The 8,880-nt window shown below is 41.4% G+C and overlaps 1 protein-coding gene and 1 long non-coding RNA gene across 2 annotated transcripts in view; one reads left to right on the top strand and one right to left on the bottom strand.

Annotated features, from left to right (window-relative positions):
• LOC147022157 (uncharacterized) overlaps positions 1-7,846 on the bottom strand; it is a 13,735-nt gene extending 5,889 nt beyond the window's left edge. Inside the window, exons 1-2 of the long non-coding RNA XR_015061087.1 lie at positions 7,763-7,846; positions 1,305-1,515 (exon numbers count right to left, since the gene is read on the bottom strand). This is a non-coding gene — a long non-coding RNA (uncharacterized LOC147022157). The remainder of the gene's footprint in view (positions 1-1,304; positions 1,516-7,762) is intronic.
• LOC147022155 (protein TANC2-like) overlaps positions 1-8,880 on the top strand; it is a 437,623-nt gene that overhangs the window by 209,122 nt on the left and 219,621 nt on the right. The window lies entirely within an intron of this gene.

Genomic DNA, 8,880 nt, shown 5'->3' with positions numbered 1-8,880 from the left:
TATACAAAAAAAAAAAATTCTCTGCAGAATTATTTTGATGAGATGGTATGAATCATAATTAATGCTCTACTGCATGTCTGCCTTCCCTTCCTCTCACCTCACACTCCCTTCCCTTCCCCCACCCTCCCTCCCTCCTCGCTCCCACGCCCCTCCTTGCTCCCCTCCTCACCCCCCCCCTCCATTCTCTCTCTTTTCCCCTCCACCTCTCTCTCTCTCTCTCTCTCTCTCTCTCTCTTTCTCTCTCTCTCTCTCTCTCTCTCTCTCTCTCTCTCTCTCTCTCTCTCTCTCTCTCCCCTTTTAGTTTTCCCATCAGCGAAGTGACCGGTGATATTTGCTGGTCTGTAATAAATTTCTGCAAAGGGGGGAGTTGAAAGGCAAGATTGTAAGAACACAAAACAAGAAAAACAAATTTCTGTCACAGCTCTGGCCTTGCAACTCCATCCAGCCCATCTGTCATAACCCTTTCACTCCCAAACAGGATGGCATGACAAATGGGCTGTTACGGAGCTGCCACCACTGCAAGCTGTTGCTGAAACGGGAAGTGTTGGATGCAACATCGGCATGATTGGCGAAATGACCTTTATTTGCCTCGATTTTCTTTTACTTGTGTTGTTGTGATACGCTGAAATTATGTTGTTGTTTTTTTTTCGTAATACTCCCCTATTTTATTTCTGAAAGAAGTCAAGACAAACAAATTATACTGCTCCAAAATCTCAACAGTTGCTTGAGTGATAAAGACGGTCCTCCAGACAGAAGACAAAAGAAGCAGCGTGGAATATTCAACTTACAAGTGTCAAAATTATACAGTGGGATAGACTAACAATTATACTTCTTTAAATATTTATTTTAAAAATACAATAAGGTAAACTAGCTCCTGGAAACAATGTGTGACACCATGTGCGCTAAATGTCACGCATTGAAATTGTTGCTGCACCACTCCTGTCTACAACTTTTTGAAAATCTTAATTTACTTCATAAAGTATTTTGCCAAACACTGCAGTTTACCATCAACGATAGCATAGTGTTCACTGCACAGGAATCGGTCTTTTATCTCTGTTTGTGGTGTTATTTAAATACCTGCAGGGTTTTTGAGTAAAGCGCATATTGTGGTTAATGAACTGCAGCATGGTTCATACAAACAGCCAATGCTACATGTGGGAAAGTCCTGTTAAAGGAATCTTTGGTTTTATATCTGTACTATACCCTAAATTTACACGCGTTTCACCCTCCACCCCCAAATGACCCCATTCCCAAACACTCCCTTTTTCTAGGTTATTGTTATTTCTCCCACCCCTCGACCTCACCTCTTTTCATTTGTTAGTTGTCAGTTGGTTTGTTCCTTTTTTGTTTCATCAGGGGCCTTCCCCTTCCTCTTCTTGCTGCGTTTCATTCAGCTTGTGTGCAGTCTGTTCACCCTGGCGTGTCCATGTCCCCCTCCCCTTGATCTCATTCTCGCAGCTCCTCTGATGTTGGTGTTTCCCTCGTTCCATGTTGTTCCCTTCCATTCTGCTGTAGCTATTCCACAAAACTCAATCATTTATACAAAAAAAAACCACTGGTGTTTGTCACACGCATGACTTGTCATCAGAAGTTTCTGCCAAATTTGATGCACACATTGATAAAGAAAAATACTTCAAGTTGATTAACAGGAGGATTCATGCCAATGATTTTTGGTCTATGACAAATTACAATTCCACCGAGCAATGCTTTTGAACATTCTACAAGATTTTCCATCTCTATTAGTAACGCATGCAGGTGTTTGCGATCATCAAGGATAAAAAACAATTTAATTTTGGAGGCAGAGTCTTACAGGTGTTCATATTTTTGAACAAGCATCCGACCATTGGCCTAAGTATCGTAACCACTGTATTATTTCCAGGTTAGACTCCAGAATTTGGAGGAGGGGCACATTGGGAAGTGGCAAGAAGGAGAAGGAAACTGTGACGACTTTTGTACGTTTATGGCCGCTTCCTGTCTTTCCCTGGTCAAACTGTCCATGGTGGCCTGCAGACAACGAAACAGAGACTGGAGAAAAGCACGGATCTCTGCGATACCATCCTTCAGGCTCTCGTATCGTGAAACGGAAGACTACGGTAGCGGTCGGTGTCACCTCACTGTAAAAATATTTGAAATTGTAATAGAATATAGATATGAGGCAGAAAGGGTCAGTTCTGGAGAAGTAAGCCCATGGGGCAGGACGGTATGAGACAACAAAGGCATTTTGTAAGATCGCTGACGTAGTGTATGTTTCAAATCATTTTGGCATTCTATACATGTTTCCTGAAGTAGTGAAAGCTAAGGTAAACTAGTGCATTTATTTCATTTACAAGGGCAGTCCAGTGCGTCATATTTAGTGAAGGTCATGCAATAAATATTTTCTTTACGAATATTGCCACAGGACCTCAAAAGAGGTATTTTTAGAGTTGCCATCACAGTGTGAGTGTGTGTGTGTAATGCTATACTGAGATACACAAAAGGAAAACACAATGTACGAGGCTCCCACATTAATTGTAATTGTTCAGGACCCATTTTTGCTCCTTTTCAAACAGGCTATAAACTTTGCCTCTTCGGTCAAAAGTTGCACCACAAGTTAGAAAGGAAATTTGCTTTGTAAAAAAAAGTCTCACATGCAAAATTAAGCTTGTCAACTTGCACGTCTGAACTGACACATAGTAGCTTGATGTCATCTTGTTATTATTACACATGTTGATAATGCTGCTCATCTTTTCATGGGCCTTACTATATTAACTGTGGCAAGTAGCTTAATGTGGCTCTCCTTCTCTCTCATACATGTCTATACTAACTAGAAGGGCACTCGGTAGAGCGCGTACCTCCACCACATGATGCCTGATCCACGAGAACATATCGGGCCCAATACACTTTTGAAATATCATGCTATGCAGTACTATATCGTTTTTGGCCCTATCTCTCAATGCTGAAGAAACACTTTAAAAATTAAATAATTCTCGTAACCAGATCCGGATTCGGACCTTCACCAAAATCGAAACAATTCGTCCGTGTGACACACGCAACCTGTCCACCAAGTTTCGTCTGAATCCGTCCACAACCTTTTGAGATATTGTGCTATATATTAGTTTATCCTTATCTCTCAATGGTGAAGAATCAATCAAAAAATTATCAGATCTGGATCCGGATTCAGATCTTCACCAAAATTGAAGCAATTCTTCCTTGTCACAAACTAAACATGTCCATCAAGTTTTTTTTCCTAATCCGTTCACAACTTTTTGAGATATTGTGCTATATATCGTGTTAGCCCGATCTCTGAATGGTGAAGAATCATTGAAAGAATTCTAGCATCCGGATCTTCACCAAAATCTAATCAGTTCGTCTTTGTCACACACCGAAATGGTCCACAAAATTTCATCCGGAACCGTCCACAACTTTTTGAGATATCCTGCACACAAACAAACAGATAAACAAGCAAACAAACAGAAAGGTAAAAACAGGCTGACAGAGACAGGGCTTTATACACTAGAAAGTAAGTGGTGACAAGGAGATATGAACCTCCTTCACCTTTGATGGCAGAGGATGTGTGTGTGTGTGTGTGTGTGTGTGTGTGTGTGTGTGTGTGTGTGTGTGTGTGTGTGTGTGTGTGTGTGTGTGTGTGTGTGTGTGTGGGTTTGTTGGTGTGTGGTTGTGTGTGTGTGTGTGTGTGGTGGGGGGGGGGGGTGTCAGAGTGGGTCACTGCCTTGAGGCCCGGGTTCCGTTGATTTGCTGTATATATACATACAGTATATATATATATATATATATATATATATATATATATATATATATATATCAACTTGTGGAATTTGGCAACGTCTCCTGTAACTGTACAAAGGGTGGGGGAGAGGGCCTCGAGGTTTTTTGCCACGCGGCCTATGCTGGCTCTCGATGCCTGTGTGTGTGTGTGTGTGTGTGTGTGTGTGTGTGTGTGTGTGTGTGTGTGTGTGTGTGTGTGTGTGTGTGTGTGTGTGTGTATATATATATATATATATATATATATATATATATATATATATATATATATATATTATATACATATATATATATTATATACATATATATATATATATATATATATATTATATACATATATATATATTATATACATATATATATATATATATATATATTATATACATATATATATATATATATATATATATATATATTATATACATATATATATATATATATATATATATATATATATATATATATATATATATATTATATACATACATATACATATATATATATATATATATATATATTATATACATATATATATATATATACACACTCACAGGATACCCGTCACTGATGGGTTCGTCAACGTCTCACCTCGAATGAGTGTGTATTTGTAGAAACAGGAATTCAGTGTAAATATTCAGCATGCAGATTTTACAGTGAGTGGAGCTGGTAACTTTGGCAACCTCGTTCCATTCCACCAATGAAGATTTCCAATCCATGCTTGTTGTATCCCCAAAGTACTGCTTGGAAGTGAGGGTGATATGAAAGCTTGGCTGGGAAACAAATTTAGGTACGTTTTGGGCCTACCACCTGACGGAAGATCACCAGAGTTCTTTCCATGACAACTGATCATCTACAGGCATCTATCCCTTTCCACATCGCTTCTTCAGTCCCCAACCTGCCCCGTTTTTCTATACTCCCCATCGCTTTGCTCTTGGCAATTTCCATTTGTTATTTCTCACAGCGTTTCATTTTGGTTTCCCATTTGATGATGCATAGATCAGTAGTTTCAATTTCACTTTTCTACATCCATTTCACTTTGGGATATCAGTTTTGATTCATCATCACAAATTGTGATGTGACGCGAATGTTGCACAAAAAAGTCGTCAAAAACGATTTTCGGGGGAATTATTTTTGATTTTCTAAAGGGTGTAGAGGGGTCTCAAGTGTTTCAAGGGTCTTAAATGGGTCTAAATGTCTAAAGGGGTCTAAGAGTGAAAAAGCAAAAGTGGTCTGAAGTGTCCAAATGGTCTGAAATTGTCGAAAGGGTCTTAAAAGGTCGAGAGGTTTGATTGGTGTCAAAAGGGTTGAAGATGGTCAATATGTCTCAAAAGGGTGTAAATGGGTATAAAAGGGTCTAAGGTGTGTAAAGGGTCTAATAGGGTCTCCAGGCCATAGAGGGTATAAAGGAGTGAAGCTGTAGTAAATATTTTAGTAAATAAATTAACTCTGGAGTGCAACATGGCAATAATAGGCAAAATGACTTCCTCTTGACTGTTTAAAACACCTACTTAGATACATCGTTGTTTAAAATCTGATCGTAGAAAGTTTTGTCGCGAATTTACTTTTGGAGCTCAAAGCAGTAATGTCACAAACAAGAAAACATTTTGGTTATATATATATATATATATATATATATATATATATATATATATATATATATATATATATATATATATATATATATATATATATATATATATATATACTAGACGACCCGTGAACCCGTTGTGACGGCGGTTGATGAAGAAAATCATTTCAAGAAAAGAAAAAAAGATAGCTCCAGCAAACTCTACCGCTGAGGTTGTTTGCATTGATCAAATTCTCCCGAAGAGTACTTGACTGAATCGATAATTGATATTTTAAGACTTTTTTCTGTTGCCCGATTTGAACGAAACTTGATACTGCACACCGCAGGAGAATGATGAGTAAGGTGGCCCTAAAATTTTTGTGCTATCCTGTACCATTTTGGCTGTATTTCGGGAACGTACATACACACATACATACATACATACTGTTACGAATTCTGGCCTGTCCGGCGTGTGATCGGCCACGTAACTCGAATCGCGACACGTCACCCACCGGAACGGACAATTCAGTCGTGACCCTCCTGGAACTATCGCCAAGGAGCTGGTCATGGGTGGGGGTTTAACCTCACCACAACCCAGTCCGCATTCTACCCGCACAAAATAGGGTGAATCGCCGAAAGTTGATATACCTAAGCACTCGCATGGGTAACCTACCGAGGGGTTGTACCACGCCACAGGTCGACTTTGGACACGAACCGCTTAAGCGGCTCGTTCCGTGCTTTAGGGATAACCGAGCGGAGTTATCATCGACCTTGACGGTTCAGATTAGTTTCCGGGTGTTTTAAACCCACAATCAATCCCTTACGTGATGCAAGATGGAGATTCAACAAAGGAAAGGACAAAGCGAAACGGGGGAACAATTGGACAAGCACTTTTAATGCGCGACACACGGAAGCACGTATTTCCAGTCAGCAACAATCATGCACGTATGTACAGGCAAATAGAAGCAAAAGTAATATGACCGACCAAAGCAATGTACAAGCACTTAATCAGTTTTACTTGTCGGACTGGCGCCACAAACACACATACAAAATCCCAAAGAAAAGAAGAACCTCCCTTGTTGCGGCCGGTGAACCGTCTCCGGCACTCTCCATGTCTGCTCTCGCAGGTCCACCTCAGGCCGCCCGCGGCGCCCTCCGTCCGCGTCTCCCACCAATAGGCTTCGCCGGGCCATGAGCGCGGGAATGAACGAGGAGGAAGGGAACGCGAGTTGGTTTGCGGATCAACCGTCACGAGGGGAGAGCATATGGGAGGACCAAAGAGATATCCAAGAGGAAGAAATGCATTCACCAAGGGGCGGAGAAGAGAAGAGAAGAGAGTGCGCCCCGCCCGTGTCCGTCCTTTATGGAGCCGGGCTCCGCCCTTCGCTCCGCCCCATTTCGGGCTCCACCCCCCTTCTGGGAGCCTCCCAAAAAGGGGCGTTCCTCACTCCCGTCCGCGTCACACCGTGCTTCTACCAATCGGGAGCAAGCTGCCCCACCCCTCCCCTTCACACCAAGCACGGGGAAAAATGGTGGGAATAAAACCCCACAGGCTTCACAAGTGGTTTTGTTCTGCCAATCCTTTTCGGACGGTTTCCGTGGTGCGGAAACCGTCTTACCTTGGTCCACGGAGGATGGTGTTTGTAAGCAGGCGTAGTGGCGAAGATGGTGGTGATTGTTGTGGGGGAGGTGTGAGCGTGGTGGGCGTTGTGGCGTAGTTGGTGGCAGTTGTTGTGTGCGTGGAGGTTTGTGGCAATGGTGGCTCAAAATAACGATAGATAAAGAAAAACGGCTAACTAAAGCGCGGCAGCCCGAATGAATCACACACATTTCCTCTAAACAACGGGTGTGGGCTAACTACACATGAACTTATCAATATATCTCACCTGAGGACCCTTTATGGTGTATTGCGAATTTCCACAGCCGTAACACTTGCATACATACATACATACATATACAAGATGAGAGTTTTTGTAATATATAGATAGATATAGAGATGGACAACCAATTTTCCTGTTGCAGCCACTTCTTCCTCCTCCCAGGGAGGTGGCGCTACTTTTGTTTTTTCTTCCGTCGACCAGTTTCCAGTGAGATCTCTTCACAAAGCCATGGCTAACAGAGAAATGGTCAATCAGAACCTCATTGGAGGTTATGGGAAAGCTCAACCAGAAACGTCCAAAAAGTCCTTTTACAGCCCGTTTTAATATGTAACGAAAAAGGTCATCACATAACGGCTCTGGAAACACCCCCCCCCAACCCCCTGTAATTTAAAACTCACTAACATTTCGACATGCACCCACGCACACCCAACTCCAAACTCCAAACCCCAATCACAACGCCTTGGGGATGTCATCTTTGAATGGCCCCAAGATAATACATCCTCAAGAGGTCAGAGATATTCGATAATATTGTAAGAAATGAAATGTATCTCACCTGTGATAGAATATTTCTGTTATGGTGACCAGAAACCGTTAAAAAATAAAATGAATGGTTGCCAAGGTTACCAGCTCCACCCACCACCATATGTCGTCACTGAATTCATGTTTCTCCAGATAATACACACTCCAAAAAATTTCTCATTTGAGGTGAGACGTCAACAACGAAATTAATCAAACATCTTCGATCAATTTACAATGAAAAATCAAATCACGATGTAATAAACTTGGTTCAATAAAACTATACCATGCATGTATATTTGAGGTGTATATTTGGTGATGTCAGCTAAGATGGCAACTTTTTTTTTTCCTACAAATTCTCTTTTCACCCTTGAGAGTTGTAACATCTTTAGATGAGCAGTAAAATTACCTTTGAAACAACTTTTAGGTTGTATTTGCACTGCGTTCGGTTTTTGAATGGTTATCACATTTCAGAGGTCACGTGACACCTCCTCAACCGATTTTACCGATCATATTCATGGTAAGGTCTGACTTGACAGTTAATTTTTCACATTTGATACTATATTTGACGATCGGAGGTTTGCCCCTCACCAAGTATGTCGGTATCCGGGTTGAAATCCAAAAGAAAATGTCCTTTTTATGAAGCTTTGTGTGTATGGATCTATCCTTGCTGAGATGGCGACAGGTGGCATCTCGAGTGTTTATAGCTTATGGATTGTGAGAAAATGTATGTTTAAAAGCCCTATTTTGGGGCACCATGGTAAAAAATGTTATCCTCTCAAGTTTTGCCGGGATTAACCTCAGGAGATCAGAGGAGTAGGATCACAAACAAACAAACAAACATTTCACTTGTGTATATTTATATGTATACTAGTGCGTGCCCGTACGTGCAAAAAAATAAAATAATAACAAAAAAACTTTCAAACACGTGCCAGAAACAACCACACAGGCCGTTCCTTCGCTCTCGTGTGCCAGAAACAAATACACAGGCCGTTCCTTCGCTCTCACGTGCCAGAAACAACCACACAGGCCGTTCCTTCGCTCTCACGTGCCAGAAACAACCACACAGGCCATTCCTTCGCTCTCACGTGCCAGAAACAACCACACAGGCCGTTCCTTCACTCTGGCGTGCCCGTACGTGCGTGGCCATACGTG

Source organism: Eptatretus burgeri, chromosome 8, assembly GCF_056783735.1.
Source record: "Eptatretus burgeri isolate ZD-2024b chromosome 8, Ebu_testis_v1, whole genome shotgun sequence".
NCBI lineage: Eukaryota > Metazoa > Chordata > Myxini > Myxiniformes > Myxinidae > Eptatretus > Eptatretus burgeri.
This window is presented reverse-complemented; position numbering and strand designations above follow the sequence as displayed.